General features: G+C 38.1%; 1 protein-coding gene across 2 annotated transcripts in view; it reads left to right on the plus strand.

Annotated features, from left to right (window-relative positions):
- Positions 1 to 2,146: 2,146 nt before the first annotated feature.
- The window catches only part of LOC124113746 (putative ferric-chelate reductase 1), a 40,001-nt gene continuing 23,299 nt past the window's right edge, over positions 2,147 to 18,848 (plus strand). Inside the window, exon 1 of one of the 2 annotated variants that reach the window (XM_046474257.2) lies at positions 2,147 to 2,195. The gene's annotated coding sequence lies outside the window, so the exon portion shown is untranslated. Of the gene's footprint in view, positions 2,196 to 7,496; positions 7,717 to 18,848 lie in introns of those variants that run through there. The other variant, XM_046474255.2, reaches the window with a different exon arrangement.

An 18,848-nucleotide genomic window follows, 5' to 3' on the forward strand; every position in this document is an offset into this window, starting at 1 on the left:
ATGTATGAAACTGATATAAAGAAGATGATGGACTAACGTGGACTTTATTATTTTATTATATACATATATATATATATATATATATATATATATATATATATATATATACGCGTTCACGCAGGATTCAACGTCTAAGACCTATAATTACTTGGGGCTTTGTTTTCATACCAAGCATAAGCCGTGATATAATTGAAATAATGTTCTTAGAATCGTCAACCGAAACTCACTCACTCATAATATCACCCACAGAACACTACAATACAGTGTATAGACCAACACTGGAAATGGAGACAATACCAACCCTAAATGTATTCCCTATATTGCACTAGATGTGACGTATATCACCGAATCACGCCAATTAACATTAACTGACCCAAAACATACATCTACATAGTTTGGTTTGTATTTTCTCATAAGAATCGTCGGGAGAAGTTCAAGATCACGATATGTAGAGTATACCGTTATTGTAGCTTTACACAGTTACACAAAAGATAGTTAGGTTGCACATTGTGGTAAGATCTTTCAACACGAGAAAGGCACGTTGGGAACATGGAAAATAAGAGACACTTTAACATTAATGAATTGATTTACTTAGGGGTGGGACGGGTGACTCGGGTACCCGGGTCGGGTGGGTACTGAGTAGGACCCGGGTACCCACAGGACTACCCGGACCCGTGGTTAGTCACGAGATATATTGTTTAATTACAAAAATACTAGAACTCTATGGTAACACAAGTCACTAATGTTCGCATTTCTTTCTGACGGTGCTCCCATTCCTTCTGATTTTTCATATGGTTGAATAAAGATATAACTTATTTCAACTTCAGTGTATGAATGACCAGATTGTTTAATACATGCATCTGAATACGTTTTGCGAGTGCTTTGCTAAAAATGTTCCCAAATGGACATTTTGAAACATCTCCTGAGACCTACAGTGGGTACCCGGGTTGGGTCGGGTAATAGGGAGGTGGGTACCCGGGTAATCAATTTGGACTCGTCCCAGCCCTAGATTTAGAAATGTGTTCACAGGTGCGTGCAGAATACTCGCTGTGTTAACATGTTATCGTTCTGCATCCTACTATTCACTACATTCAAATAGTTTCTTATCAAATACACATATTCTCCGGCGGAATCAATTCCGACATATATCTGTTCGCAGATATAGATAACGATATAATGAGTAACGTTTGGACTTGGTGTAGGCAGTTCTAACTGAACGTGACAATTGAGGGGTGAAGTGAAATAGTGCTAGCCCACCGAGATATCATGCTTCAGTTTAACTTACCTCGCTGAGACGCAGTATACTGAAGTTGATGCCGAGCGCCGGGCAGGGAAACAACAAGTAACCGTCTTTTGTATGACGCAGCCAGGGATCAAACCACCGACCTTCCGCTGTCCGGCAGACGCTCTATCCAGTAGACCACGAAAGTGACAGAGGAAGTGGGGTAACAAAGTGGTTAAAGCGTCCACTCGTCACGCCTACGTCCTTGTTTGATGCCCACATTGGTACAATGTGTAAAAAACCCAATCCTAACACTTGTCCTCTGCTGTAATATTTCTGCATTCGACTCGCTCATTCAATGTGATCAAATCGAAATTACGACATATACCATAACGGTTCAGTATTTAATTCTACTGTTTATTTGTTTGTTGTTTGAATATTGACTATGATTAGAATTACCTCCAAGTGATATTCAAGATGATTCGGTTGCAGCACAGAGTTTTCAATTCACATCGCTGACCTAAGGCCTTCATAATATTTTTGTCACATGCAACCTTTTCGTTTGTTTGTTTGTTGTTTGACGCCGCACTCGGCAATATTCCAGCTATATGACGGCGGTCTGTAAATAATGGAGTCGGGACCAGATAATCCAGTAATCATCTGCTGATATATAAATATATTCATATTTTCATGTGATTTTGGTTCAGCTGGGGACATACACAACTAAAACATATTCTTCAAACAACCAGGCACGTCAAGTTATAAATTGACTGGGTTGTTCATATGCTGTTCGAAGCTGAAGACACCCGGAAAACCTGTCGATATCAGCCGATTGTTGCAATTTGCAGCTTTGTTCGTTTGAGCTAGTGGCATTGGTTAAAATATTTAGTGGTATGCATATCACGATATGAATTATCTGCCCCTGTACTACCAAGGGCTGAGTTTCTGTGGAGTAGTACGCGGAGGACAACGGGTAAATATTTGGGTGATTTCGGTGAAATGATACTTTTATTTTCAAAATGACAAATCGATAATGATGATTACATATTTCTTTAGTGTACTGCATTAGGCAGAACTAGAAAATACAAATATTCAGCAGAGCTATTCGTGTTTTTGTTGCCAGTTGTTGGGACGTTTACTGTTGAAAGTAACGAAGTACGCGATCGCGGAGGCGCTAATAAAATCTGGTCATCCAATTGACTCGCGTCTGAAAAACAACGTGAATGTTAATGTAATTATGTCTATGGAATTGATTTATTATTATATGCAAATTAATTATTCAGTGCCAACACGTATCCAACAGTCAGCATAATTCTTGCTGAGGAATTTCATCTTTAGAAAGAAATTCAAACTGGCTACAGCACAGGCAGTGCTCAACTCAGATTATATTTAAATAAGCGTTGCTAGCGTTGGTTTTGACAGTCATGACATTGTCGTAACATTTGTTAGTTAACACTTTAAAGTATGTACTAGTTTAACATGTTTAACAATGTTAACATTTGTTGTGTATTTAAGATATGTAAATATACAAACGTTGTGATATTTGTGAAACATTGTTTCTGGTGGACATTGTTGAGGTATTTTATAAAAGTGTTATACTCTGGTGGTTTTGGAGGTACTAACACTAACAAAGATATTAAATATGTATGGTTCTCTGATGAAAGGAAATATAAAGGATGGTTACCAGATGATTATTATCAAGAACGGTTGTCTTGTGTTTAAATCTAAAACCACAAAACATGCATGTACACACATAATCATAATCCATATTTTGAAATATTAGTTATTCACCATAAATGATGAATATAAATGTGTAAACTATTCACCAAATATATGTTACAATATATGTTATTCACCATATATAGAAATTACATTATTAACTGTGTATAACAATATATACAATTTGCATTTAATTGTTAACAAAAGCCCATCCTGAGACAACCCAAAATCAGTCACATTTCTGGGTCACGTAATGCATATTATGACTAAGAGCAGATCTTCTCATATAGATATACTTGTATTTCATAGAATGCTTTTCTATTTACATGATTAAGGTGATGGGATATATCCCTGATATCAGAGGCATCTGAATTGATCTCAGTAGGATATATCAATTTCCGATTATTTCAGTTATTTCCCAAAATTATATAACCATACCGCTACAAAATGTGGAGTATGTATTTCCCTCGAGGAAAGGGCCAGGCAAGGGGGCTTGTCCTGTCTTTCAATGGCCCATTCATGCATGTATCTAGGTTGGCCGTCTCACTTCTTTTGTGAGAGTATTACACTGCTTAGCATAGCCTATGTCACACATGTATTATGTTCACAACTATGTAGGCGTCCGAGTATAAGTTATAGCGCAGTGTTTGTATGTAAACGAGGGACTATCCCCTTTGCACTGATGTGAATACCTCTCAGGTAACACACAGTCTGGTATGATAGATGTTGTATTTATTGTACATATATTAATACTGATCATTTGAAACTTGACCTGGCCTGTGAATTGTTACAGATTGTAGAAAGATGACAAATGTATTAATTTTAAAAATTCAGCAACAATGTTTTATTGAATTAGTAAACATGGTAACAATGATAATTTTAATGCAAAAATGTTTATAAGGAACATTGTAAATGCTGCTGTTTTACTTGCTAAAGACACATGCTCTCACTCACTCACTCACTCACTCAATAAACAGGGCAAAAGGGGAACAGTAAATAAAAAACCCATACAACTTTATAGATAACAACTTCTGGTTTATTGCATTTAATAAGATTCTATACTGTTATCTCATGTAATGAGAGGTATATGACATGATACGTTGTGATTAGCAATAGATTAAATTAACAACGATAGGTAATGGATAACAAGTAGCACACAGATAACTGGGTGAAACCAGATGTACAGTAAGAATAACAAACAGCACCCAGGTAATGACCAGGAGACCAGTAGACTAACATGTAGTCTATAAAATATTTTATAACACAATACGATTCTCAAAAATTTAGGCTTTCCTCCCATTATTAGATGTGATATAAAATACTATTACTATTATAACACGATAATTGGCATTATGTCCAACTCACTCACAACAGGATATGGAACTTATTTCTTTGTCAGTGCACTGAGAAAATAACTTTTACAAAACAGCTTTTGAAAGTTTTGTGTTGTGTTTGAACATCATTCTATTTACTAAGCATGCTGAAGATGTTTCATACAATATGGCCATTTTGGGATAGTATTAGCACTGATGAGAATTACTGTTTCATAATGTTTGTTTTAGTGCGAGTTGACATTTCCTAACAAGTATTTGGCTTAAACAAGCAACGTAGTGTAAAAGAGGCTAGATCCTCCATCTGCTTATATCAGCCTTGTCTATTTCTGTATCTTAATGTTTCTTGACAGGTAATGTTTTGAGCCTGCAATGTATCATCTTATTTGTTATGCGTTTGTAGTTATTCAACACATTTTCATGAATAATTTGTTGTCTGCACCAACAGCCACCACAGATAATGCCCCAGACAATCTCACAAATACCATGTATACAAGTTACAACTATACTTTTTAATTGACGTGTGTATTTCTATATCCCCTGTTACAATGAAACACTCTATTCAGCCAAGCAACTTCATAGTTCAACATATATAGAGAACACTATTTCTTATACTGTAATAGAATAGTGGCAAGCTTGCAGCATGAATGTCTATAACTATATCAGAGATGTAGAACATTTTATAATCTTATCTCAGTACACAAACATTCTATGCTTGTCGTAAGAGGTGACTAACGGGATCGGTTGGTCAGGCCTGACATGCTTGATGCATGTCATTATATCCCAATTGCGTGGATCGATGCACATAAGGTCAATCACTGGATCAACTGGTCCAGGCTTGATTATTTACAGACCATCGACAAATAGCTGGAATATTGCTGAGTGCGGCGTTAAACAACAAACAAACAAACAGTATTCGGCATGGCTATTTACAGTTACAGTTATTGTTGACCATGTCCCGTGTGAGCAGCTTTGCACCAGACTGTCATAGGCACACCCAACGCTGGATGAAAGGTCTCAGGTCGGGATGTCTGGAGATGTCATTCCTGAGGGGAGACCCTCAGCTCTTGGTGACAGATACTGGTAATGGCTTTAGAATGACCCAGTCTTACCTGGTTCAGCCAGCCATGAAGCTGGGCAACAAAGCATGCCTCTTGGGGTGTATTTGTTTCCGAACGTTCCTTTGCAATCAATCTGGAGAACATATGGTAGGATTTGTTTATGTTCCTTCTCGTATATGTTGTGTTATGGTGTAGTCATCTTCACGAGGCAAGGGCGTTAACTGACTATAAAAGTCCAGTTTCCACCCTTGCCGAACTTGGCTGGAATTCCAGAGTTATATTTTGGCTGGACTAACGAGTCTATGCATAGTCCAATCAACATCGCGTAACAAACTACACTTCCGGTTTGTAAAACATCATGGATTTCAACGTGCAGATTTGGGTTGACTGAAGGATTTGCAAAAAACGTGTACCACCAACTGGGGTCCACAGATATTGTGCACATCTTTTCATGTTTTTAATCAAGGTGCTCAAGTGATTTGATGCACTTCACAAGGTAAAACCCATTTTATTACAATGTAATATTATCAATCCAATTGTCTTGACTGAGTGCCGCTATCTTCCATCCTTGTTGGGCAAGGGTGGAAACTGGACTTTTATGATCAGTTAACACCCTAGCCTTGGGAAGATGTGCTGTAGTCAGCAAAATGAGATTAGTCAGTAATAGAATCTAGACCAGACCAACCAGTGGTTGTTAGCATGCCCAATGACACATGCCAATGGGGTAAATATTTAAGAATTGACTAAAAATTGTGTGCTTTAGGCAGTGTGCCCCCATAAACCCCCAAAACATATTAAAGTCAATTGTTATATAGAAATATATCAATAATAACTTCACAGACTGCTTCTTTGATAGGAAACACAAAAAATTCTCGACAACAATACAAATCAGTGACATTGTTTAGCACATTGATGCAACCCTAGCCCCACCTTCCCAAGTTTTAGACATATTAGAAATCAGTATTCCGGTACTGAGCCTGGCCTAATTTGTTTGGTTTTATGGGAACAGAAACACAAAAAGAATCTAATACCATTCTATTTATTTATAATGGCATAATCAGCCGGCTCACATATCAAACCCATCCAATCTTCATTTTAACAGCTCGTGTGGCAAATGCCCATGAAGATCCCTGTCAGAATTGTTATTCAGCAATCCATGCTTGTCGTAAGAGGCAACTATGCTTGTTGTAAGAGGCGACTAACAGGATCAGGTGGTCAAGCTTGCTGTCATGGTTGATGCATGATATCAATCACTTGGTTGTCTGGTCTAGACTCGATTATTTACAGACCGTCATCATATAGCTGGAATATTGCTGAGTTAAGGGGTAAACAACAAACAAACAAAAAGACTTATGGCAAATATAAGGTACTAGGAACCAGTTATTGTTGGCTTCTTATGGAGTTGAAAAAACATTCTTGCAACAAGGTTGTACATGTAGTATGCATCATCATGATGATGGGCATATGTAATAAAAACATTTGGTATTAAACAATATTTGATTTATCATCCAAAACTGTCTTCCACAAGAGATCAAGCAATATCTCCTAGGAGAAATAAAATTGCCCCACAGTGCTTTGCAGATCATTGCAACATCACAAATTACAATGAATTTAAATGACATAATTAATCTGCCTACCAGAATCTTTTACTCTCTAGACACTGGTTATCAGGTTATTACTGTTTACAAATTGAAAAAACCATTTAAATGATAAACCGAATCTCACCCTTGTGTCTTTTGATATAAAATATAACAATACTTGTGAATACAATTTTAAAAAGTTTACCGTAGTTTAAGAATGAAAAATAATAAATCTACATGTTATGTGAACACTGTGCATGATCTAGAATTATGTAAAAGGAATTCACCCTATAACCCAGATGCCATGTGTTATGAATCATTATTTGAATACTGTGATAATACAAATTATGACCAGTAATAAAAGTAAGAAGTAATCATGGTAATAGAAACAACAAAACAAGAATGTGCACCCAAGAAAGTACCACTGCCATCTACTAGTTTATGTCCTCCAGAACACATACCGGTAGTACATCCTCAAGACCCTTTGAAGATTGCTCAACACTGCAGATATCTCCAGATGGTTGGAGGCCCCAAACAAACACACCCCACTGACAGAGGAGTGCTACACTTGGCTGTTACTTGTATGTTGTGGGCTGCAGGGAGGTTTATTTCGAGCCCACGCTGCTTCCCTCTGAATCAGGCAGGTCAAAAACAGGCTGTCAGGTCACGTGGTCCATATTTGGCAGTGAAATCCTATCTGCTTGGAGCAGTAGAATGGAGGTGGCTTTCTGCTGAGTTGGAAACAGAAGGAACCTTGCTCCATTTGATTATAATTGTGTGGATTATACCAGTATTTGAGCCAGGTATGTAGTGTTGATTCTGGGGGACTGGGTCACTTGGAGTTTGTTTGAAAAGTTGGGAGTGTTACTCTCACCTAATGATGTGCTCTTTGGGATGCCGGGTACTGTCAGTTTGGTATTTACTTCAATTCGGAAATCGGGATACTGGCATATAAATAACCATCACCTACGGAATCTGAGCAATATATGTTGGATGTGTATGTATACTTGATCATCGAAGTAAGTACATAGTTACATGTATATGATGTAAGTATGAAGTTTGGCTTGCCCTTCTCCTCCATTTTGAGAAGATCTGACACTTGTTCCGTAGAGCCAGGAAGTGAGATGTGGAACTGGATGCCTACTATGGCCAAACCATGTCAGCCGAGCTGCAGTGTGAACCTAATGGTGGTATTAAGTCATAATTGGGGTCACAGTATCTCAAAGTGGCAACCCAGAGCAACATTGTTGTTTCTGTTGGTTTAAATACACACAAGGATTACATGTCTTACTGGTGTGATGTGTGTTGAATTATTGTGGAATGTGATCACTGTAACAAGTGGTTGTTTTGTTGTGTTGAAATTTATGGTGACATGAACCTCAAATATATATATATATTTATATATTTGAGAAATAAAACGACGAGTGGGGGTTGTTTTTGTACAATAAACTGCTGCAGGGAGAATAAACCCTAAGGGGTGCAGCCCTGGGTGGTTTGTTCTCCCTGCAGTGTTTTATGGTACATTGTACGATAAAGAACTCCCACTCATTTTATCTTATATGAGATATCAACATTATCATGATTATGTACAGCCTCTTTAAGGATGTTGATAAAATGTGCAAGCTTTAGAAATATTTACCCTAATTTAAAAAATGATGACTCCCTGAATAGAATCAGACCTGGTCAATGTCGGACAAGTCCCTTTTATGAACAGGTGGGTTAGTTTGGTATTTTCGCACATTCTCCCAATCCTCATTATGTACCTTTGCTCCTAATACCGATTGTCGTATCTCTTCCCACTTTGGGATGGGGTATATATATATACGATTTTAAACTCATATTTGATGAGTGACTAATGACATAATGACACTTCCTAATTACTCATATAAACATCATACATCCACTGGATAGTTGTGTGATGTTCATTTTGTACGGTATTGGCTATACAAAATCTGAATATGTTACTTTCTTTTGAGGAGATGTATTATCATGATTATACACATGTTATGAACAAGATAAACACAGTAGAAAGTATATTTGACTCAAATTTAGGCTCATATGATGTAAATATTTATTATCTGATTGTTAGTAATAGTAAGTCTTTGAAAATAAAATCTTTTTAGAGCTTCCTTCATGTTTCCTCCTGGGAAAGAATTCAGATGGGAGTGTCTTGCAGTTCAGAAACAGAAGTGTTATACTACTCAACTTATGACAGGGATAATCAGATATGTCTTTCTATTTAAATATACACCTGACGTATTATGAGAATCAGTTTTGTGAAACATGGAGAAATAAAAAATATCAGCATGATCAGAAGTGGAGTAGTATATATTTGTACATGATGAAAGGAATACTTCTCAAACAAGGTTTTGGCTAAACCTAGGAACATCTGTTTGAGATAAATGTATGTGAAATGGCAAGAAGCATGCCCAGGTTATGGCATGCTATGATACCATGTGTGTTTATAGCCACTGTAGATATGCTATCAGTCTGGGCAAGATGGAGTCATATTACATTAGCCTGTGCCCGTCCAAGCAGAGAATTTCAGAATTTTGTTTTTCTTTCACCCAAAACATCCTGATATATATAAAGAAATGTTGAAAATTGATGAAACAAAAATATTTTCATTGGTGTAAAAGAGTGAAGCATGTTTTGAATAGCCCTGATGCTCTGATGGAGGACAAGACGTACATGTATATACTTCTTCTTTGTTTGTGTTTCACAATGTGGAGGGGCAGTCGGGTAGGCTAGTGGTTAAAGCGTTCGCTCGTCACGCTGAAGACCCGGGTTCGATTCCCGACATGGGTACAATGTGTGAAGCCCATTTCTGGTGTCCCCCGCATTGACATTGCTGGAATATTGCTAAAAGCGGCGTAAAACCATACTCACTCACTCACTCACTCACTCACTCACGCACAATGTGGAGTGTTTGTTTCCAGTGTTTTGTTGAAGCTCTGGTGTGACCTTTCCACCTGCTGATCTCTGGAAACCAGGTTAGAACTGATCCTCATCAACCCATGCTTGTTGTAAGAGGTGACTAACAGTATCGGGTGGTCAGGCTCAGTGTCTCAGTTCAGGCATGTCATCGCATCCCAACTGCGTAGATCGATGCTCATGGTGTCAATCACTTTTGTTTGGTCCAGACTCGATTATTTACTGACTGCTATCACTTTGTTGAAATATTCCTGAGTGTTGAACAGCAACAAGCAGGCCTTCCCTCCTGTCAATGATAATCAACAAGGCATATCTCAGTGATTAAATGCATTATTATTTACAAATAATTATCAGGATTGCCTCACAAGTAGGGTTGTTTGGCAATGTTGTGTCACTAGGAATTTACAGCAATAGAAAATATCTGTTTTAGTCGACTCGTCCTTATGATGATAACATATAGCAAAACCCAAAATAATGGCAAGGTTTTACTAGTCATGCTTGTCCCTATGATCATGATGATACCTTTAACCAGGCAAGGACTTATAGGAATGATAGGACTAATGCAAATTTCTAACACTGATTTTATTATCACAATTTTAATAATGTACATGATGTTGGTTGCTTATAGAATACATCACTGGTTAATCTGATTTTCTTGTGACTACATTCAGTGATGATGATGATGATGATGATATATGATGATGATGATATATGATGATTTATGATGATGATGATATATGATGATGATGATGCTGGTATATGATGATGATGATGATGATGATGATGGTAGTCATTAGAATGGCATGAAGCAGTGGATGAAACAGCAATTATTATACATGACACAACAAAAAACAAAAAGATTTTGATGTTAACTCTAGTTAGCTCATGAATGTAAAAAATTATGAATCTGATAGTCTGAAAATGAAACACAGATCAAGATCGTAGTACTGAGTATTCGACTTAAAATAGATTGCACTTTTCATTGAGACAATCATTGTGTACAGTGGTTGCACCTTTTCCCCAGTCGCCCCATCCCAGGAAAGCGTCACATGCATAAACAGGTTGTTCTTGTCTAGATCAAGAAAGTATGTCTGCTAGTCACTACAGGTGGGCCTTCGGTTTAGTAGGCGCACAACTTGAGATGTGAATATTACATATTGGAGTAGTAGTCATACATTAAACATTATTATAAACAGGATAAAGATTAGACTGACATTAAGTCCCAGAAACAAAGTCATTTTATTCAAAAATATATATCTACAAAATAAGAAATAAAAAATCCAAATGGAGCCCAGAACAATCCTTAATTTCAGGATACAGCTGAGGCAATCTAAAAAAGGTATCTGGGAGACAAACTAGATAAAGATGTGATGGTGCTGTTTACAATGGTTGGGTATCACATGTAAAACATATTTCAACTTGTTTGATTGGGAAAACTATTTGTTATGCTATTAAACTAATATTAGCCTGACTCTCATCATCATGACATTTGGTTATACTGTACATGTTATAAGGTGTTGTCTTAGTGGATGTTTGTTAATCCTTTAACATGCTTAAGACTTGAAGAATTCTATCTTTACAACAAATCTAATGTTAGTTAATGAGAAAGAAAACAAATATTAACAATCTTTTATTATTACTTAATTATATGTAAGAAGGGAATAATATAGACATGATAGATGACTTGACTTTACAAAGTTGATGTTATTATTCTTCGCTTCTCATTGGGGGCTCACCCTTCACGACATTCACAAACTTACATTGTCAATTTTCATACATCTGTTATTTTGAAAATGCCTTGGTGTGCTCAGTAACCCACTGAAGCCAAAAAGGTTTATTAAAATAGAATAACTTTTCCATAGAAAGAAACATCTTGTCTACCAGCCAACCCATGACAGGTTGTCAATTTTATATTGAGAAAAACAGTTAACTACTTATAGCGAACTCAAAGGGGCCACTAATTTTAGTTTGTTATAACCATAATCTGTTATAGGTCTATATACTGCAAATGGCTTGTTCGTTATAAACGTTATACATTTTCAAAGCAATTCAGTCACACTGTATGAATATTCAATGTGCATTAAACTCCTGCTTTCTCTATAACTTTCTCTATAGCATCATCGAATCCATTAATGTCACTCCGTTGACATCCTCCCATCGTAATCAGCTGTAGGGTCATGCAGCGTAACTCACTGTGGTGACCCAGGCCTGTTTCTATGTACCTCTTCATCTCGACTGTCAGCATTCCCCATCCCTGTTTGAAGTGACCCAGCTACAGGTTGAACATGTCTGTCAGGTTTGTCTGCCTAGCTGCTAGGTGATCCAAGGTATTCCGGCAACCCTACCTTGAAACACAACAAACATCAGGTATTTCATCTCTCTGTCATGGTACAGTCAGAGATTACTTGGAGCTTTTAGGTAGAGTTAACTGTTTGTTGAAAAATAAATTAGGTAAGAGGGAATAATATATTCATTGAGTTGTTAGGCATGAATATGTTTATGCTTAGATCTGATTTGGGTGCAGTGGGGTAGCTTAGTGGTTAAAGTGCTCGCTTGTCACTGAGTCGTCTTGCTAAAGGCCCGGGTTTGTTCCCCACATGGGTACAATGTGTGAGTCCCAAGTTGTGATATTGATGGAATATTGCTAAAAGTGGTGTAAAACCATAATCACTCAAATCTGTATTTATGATGGTGCAGGATTTCAGTTATTTGCTTGAAAACAAATAGCATTAGGACATTTTCCGGATTTAATTATCTTTTGAAAGGACATTCTTCTGTATCATAACCAAGTTTGCAAAATCATTTGGATGACAATCAGTAAATGTCCTAGAAAATGAACTAACATGAAACATTTATACTTGTATCTAGTTTGCCACCCTCAGAAGGGTAAATTTGTCTAATCTTGTAGCATTAGCCTTTATTGGTAATGAACAAATTTTTGGATTTCTCCCGGGCCTGTAGCCCATGGTAGCCCACAGGGGGACAAACATCTTGAGACATACATATTCTCTGTAGATATCCTGATGAGCAACAGAGAGGCAGATGTCCAGGCCCAGTCTGGGTCAAGACTTTGGAACTAGGTTAACTTGTTTAACTCAGCCAGTGTCTCTGTGTAATAAGGGGAATCAGTAACTAGTGCCAACTGAAGTTTGTTTCAAGGGTATATACGTGTAGCAGTAATTAGATAGTAGTCGGTGTAAATATTGGTGAGTTAGCATGGTTAGTGTGATCTGCCGATCAGCTCACACAATTTTGCTGGAATGAATGTTAATGATATTGAATGAAATTTGAATGAAATTAATCAAATTGATTACATAAGTCCAGACATACAAAAAAACACTTTTTGTAACCTGTGATCACATGGTGCCTGCCACTTTAATGATATATACTGGCTGATGAATTGCAAAACAAAGGTCGTCAAGCCTAGTCTGGGTCCGGTAAGTGGGACGCAGTAGTGTGTATTTTGCACTGTTGGTAGTTGAAATTCACTTGTCTGAGCTGGATGAATGACGCATTTTGTATAGTATATATTTCGTGTCACGTAAATATCATCTGGTATTCAAAGTTTACCTGTTGTCTGGGGTCCGGATAAGCAGGGTTCCTCTGTTCCTACAGAAATAGATTTCACATAATTTATCCATGTGGGGAATCGAACCCAGGCCTTCCACTTAAGGAGCTAAAGCTTTAACCACTAGGCTACCCCGCCGCCCATGAACTGCTATAGATTGGTATACATCTTATGATTTAAGTTTGCGGACAAATAGGCCAATGTCTCTCTAAGGCAGTAAATTTTGTTGTGCATTAAAAATGGTTCATGTTTTCTTATATCTCAGTTTCTCTCATCTCATGTTACTAGTGCTGTCGTAGGACTTGATTTAAGAAACTTGATTTATCTAACACAAGGTGCATGTTGACATCAAAACCTAGTTTCACCAGGCAAAACCAGGCTGCATCCTGGCCCCATAAATTTAACAAAGTTGAAACATAGATGCATAAACTGGTCTCAAATCACTGATGACTGTGTCATGTGTCATGTGTCATGAATTACACACAACACAGGGATTTGTGATGTAGTATGGTACATAACGCTTAGAGATATTGAGTGTGTTCACAGATTGCTTTTGTGTGGTTAGGGCAGTCAGAAACAAATTAGATTTTTTTACATGCACTTTGTACATGTGGACATAGATATTAGGTTGCATTTTTCAATAATAAGTTGAACTGGTGTATGTTTTTTATAGCTAAATCGAGCCCTGATTTGCCGAAATTAAAAGCATATGATATCCCAACTTATCATGCTTATTGATTTTGAAATTATAAAGGCAAACTTCATTGTTGAAGTACGGCAACAACACCTCAATGCCCCTCACCATGTATGGTGGCTCCTCTGGAGTGAGTGAGTGAGTGAGTGAGTGAGTGAGTTTGGTTTAATGCCGCTTTTAACAGTATTGCAGTTATATTATGGCATGTCAGCTTAATGTTGGAGGAAAGCCAGAAGTGATGCCGGTCTCAGACGTTTACCACTTCGATGAAACCCACGAGCATGGGTATGGTGCTGATAAACCTAGAAACATATTTGGGGTGAACCGGGATTCAAACCCACGATCATAGGTTTCTGGTGTGCCCAAGAGACGCAACTCTGCACAGCGAATCGGGGCGCCTTAGACGACTGGGCCATCCGTTGTCCTCTGGAAATGGTTATAGTGAGGGAGATGAAATTCAGTGTTTCATCAGCAATATTTTAACCATGTCATGATGGTACTCAGCAGTGAGTGTCAAAAGTGTTGCTGAGACTACCAGTAGAACAAGCAAGTTGACATTAGGATTATGGTGTGTCTGTGTTTCTTAGGTTGTTGATAGAATGTGGGGTGTATTCCTTTGAGCATGTTGGGACATTGCATGGTTTTCCTGAACACTTCAAGCAAGGTCATAAACAAGATGTGTTACCTACCATGGATATGCATATCAGTATGCGCGCAATGTGTCTCATGCAAGGAGAAGCAGTGGAGAAGGTGCAGTCATCCAACATCTGAGTAGATTGCAATGTATCCCAGCATGCTACAGAAGTTAATTGCTAATCAGATAACGGTATGTTTGTTTGTTGTTTAAGGCTGCACTCAGCAATATTCCAGCTATATGACGGCGGTCTGTAAATAATCGAGTCTGGTCCAGACAATCCAGTGATTTATATCATGAGCATCAATCCACACTATTGGGATATGATGACATGCATCAACCAAGTCAGCAAGCCTGACAACCCGATTCTGTTAGTCACATCTTAAGGCAAACATGGGTTGCTGAAGACCTATTCTGTCCCAGATCTTCACTTTTGAGAAAATGGTATGTCATATTGTTTCACTGAAATAAGATTATCACTTGATCATGTGGATGATTTTTGTATTAATTTATTATTATGGCTGGACATGGTCAGGTTAGATGTTTCCAAAGCCTTGCAGACCCGACAATCACACCCATTCAATTCACTGCTCCAACAGCCAATACTCTTGACTAATTTAGATAGAAACAAACAACTACATCATGTACATTTGGATTGAAAAGGAGTCGCAGTGAGATAGTCGATTCAGACCTGAACCTTTAGATAATCTAGACTTCCAACATTTATGACAAAACCGTGTTTACATTACTGTAAGGGCAGGGCAGAAGGGCCCTTAATCATGTTTATGAAGCTGAATCTCCAATTTCACTGGGATACCTTTTCTAGGTAAAGGTAGTTGCTTGTTTCTATTAAAATTATATAGCTCCAGAGACTGAGTGTTAGTCTATAACCTCTGTATCAGCCAGGTTATCTGCCAGGGAAGCTGCCTTCACTCCTCTCCTATAAAGTGTACCGGTCTATAAACAGGTTGCTGAACAGTTGCAAGAAGCCTGCCTTATGTCAAAATGTCACTCACGAAAAATTTCTGGAATTTGCTGTTTGTGCAAGGTTACATGGGTCACTTTAAAAAAAGTATTCTGTGAGTTTCTTTTATCATTTTCTAGTTCTTTAGGTATTTCAGTTAGGTAGTTCAGTTGTTCATGCTGTATAGATTTCCTGAGTTATGATTTTCTGGAGCATGTTGAGTAGATTCAGTTGGTTGGTTGTTTTGTTGTTTAACGCCGCACTCAGCAATATTCCAGCTATATGACGGCGGTCTGTAAATAATCGAGTCTGGACCAGACAATCCAATGATTAACATCATGAGCATCGATCCACGCAATTGGGATTGATGACAAGCATCAACCAAGTCAGCGAGCCTGACCCCCCGATCTCGTTAGTCGCCTCTTACGACAAGCATAGTGGCCTTTACAGCAAGCACGGGTTGCTGAAGACCTATTCTACCCCGGAATCTTCACGGGTCTGGGATTTTCTGGAGCATGTTGAGTAGATTCAGATGGCAATGGTATTCCATCATCTGTGTGTTGACTGAATGTTTGTAGTTTTTATGAAGTTGATCATATTGATAGCGTGTACGTGATAAAGGGAGTTCATTTATGACAGACATAATACTGATGAGAGGTTAATAGAGTTTCTTTCAAGAATCTAGCAATCCTGTTGACTCACAGTAACATTCTAGTCACTAGTGTACCATGGAGAATACTGGTACAGGATCTTTGATGAGCAGTAGGTATGAATGTCAGTGCTGCCTTAGCCAATGTGAAACTGTAGGATATATCCTGATTGTACCCATGCCAGGGACCTGAGGAGTGAAACAGCCCTCCTGCCAGGATTGGGGGCACCCCACAGTGAATCAGGATGCCAGTTCATATGTTTATCAGTCTGCTGACTAACACACACCTTGTGTTGCAGATTCACTATGAGATACAGGGTATCTCACTCACACTCACACCTACACTCATGACTGTACTAGTGGGGATAGTCTGTCATTCAGACCCCGAAACAAATATATCCAATACAGCCCATGCAAGTCTATAATAATTGGTAAGTCTAGTGTATCTGAAAATGAAGAGAGGCTCCTTTTTATTATATTTCATAACTATAATTTAACATCTGTTTTTGTCTATAAAATATGTTCATTTCCTAGACTAAATGTTAGTTTATAGTGGGGATGGCAGTGTTTGAAATAGGGCCAGACTAAAGTCTGAGACTGATTGACAGATTAGACTGAGATAAAACGAGTTGGAAAATTGCCATAGGCTATAATAATTTTATTATTATGTTTTCATTTCTGCCTGCCTGAATACCTAACAACACGCCCCATGTAGTTTTATTGTTCCGAAGGACACACAGACGAAGAAAATATCTATGTTCATTCACACATCTTCCATTATTTTATGTTATACACCATAAGTAAACTACATCAGTCAACAGTTAATGTACGCAGAGTGCTTGAACTGTTAGTTTGAAAAAATTATCTAAAAAAAATATGTCTCCCACCTCATAATTTGGAAATATTGGTATGAAGATGAGAATGTAATTGTTAATTTATTGTGGCCTTGTGTAACCATGGTAACGGGTGATGATACTTGCTGCTGTTTATAGGTTTGGTGCCTGCTCTCAGTGTTGGCTAGACATTGAAGAGCCTTGGCTGTCGGAAGAGATCTTTATGTAATTAGTGTAATCATGTGTTGATAGATTGATCTAGATGATAAAATTTGTTGTTTAAGTGACCTGATCAGGGTTTGTTAGGGTTGCATCTACTACCTCTTTTACACACCTGCAGGTGGATCAGAGCACTGCCTTGTGACTTAATTTGCATGTCAAATGTGTAAGCCAAAGGTTTGAAAAATATCCTCAAACGATGTAAGGATCTCTCATGGATTTCTCCAACTGGACCTTCATTTGTGTTGGGCTTCAGATGAATCTTATTTGACAGCAGTGAAATATAGTGTAGCGAGTGATCATCGCCATGGATACATGCATCGTTAATACCTATGGGCTAGTTATGGCCACTGACCACACTCTGTGCACAGCTACTCTAGGCTTCCGAAACACAAGTACCATAATCTAATCCATATGTGTCCTAAGGAAAGTAAAACAACTTGTATGGAAAGTATCCTAATTGTGTTTAAGGATGTGTTTATATACAGAAAAGATGTGGTTCTTTGGTATGAAGCAGCTACAGGAATAGGTGGAGGAAGTTTGTCCTTATGACCACAACAACCACATGTGTGCGAAATCTATAGCCTTGCTCCAAGGCTGTACTGAAGGATAAGTCCGTGGATGTGTAGTAATTCTATCCTCCTAATACATTGTAATAGGCAAGTCTGGATATGTGGATTCCAGTCTCTTATGGGGCAACTTGTGTTCTTATTATTTGCATAATCTAGAAATTATGATATAAACTTATAATTATTGCCTTGGAGACTTGTGGAAGTCTATGAAATCTCTTACAGCTGCAATAGCTGCCACATGTGGCCTCATCACCAGCTGGTGGAGTTAGTGAGATAGCAGTGAAACATGGAGGCAGATAGCCAGGCAGGAGGGGCTTTGTCTCAGCAGTAATTATAGAGCATGACTCAGTGTGAAGAGAATTTAACACATGTGTGATAATGTTCAATTCATATTACTTCCATTACCAGTCCAGTTTTGTTTTACTACTGTACAAATACTGTTGTGGTCACTATGCTGAGATGAACATGGTCAATGGGGGAGTGAAATAGTGTCGCTATCATCATTGGTCAATTATGGAAACTAAGGGACAAGTCATTCATTATTAAGGGTTAGGAGGGTGGGGGAGAGAGAGAAAGATATTGGTCTTAGGACTGTTTGATATTTTGCTGACACCCCTCTCCCCCAATTTTATGTACATTTTTTTATCTCCCAATCATCCCATCAAGTACAAATGACCAGTTCCTAAATAATGTTCAGATTTTAAATATTTTTGAAATAGAACAGTTATGTTTCCATGGCCTCTCTCCTCCAACCCCCAATCCCCCTTACACACACACACACAGTTTTAAATTTTTATGCTGACCCCCCTCAGAACCCCCTCTAATGTCACCCCCACCCCTTCACACGCATCACCTCCATCCACCCATT

The sequence above is a fragment of the Haliotis rufescens genome, unplaced genomic scaffold (genome assembly GCF_023055435.1).
Source record: "Haliotis rufescens isolate VD_foot unplaced genomic scaffold, xgHalRufe1.0.p SCAF_2, whole genome shotgun sequence".
Classification (NCBI taxonomy): domain Eukaryota; kingdom Metazoa; phylum Mollusca; class Gastropoda; order Lepetellida; family Haliotidae; genus Haliotis; species Haliotis rufescens.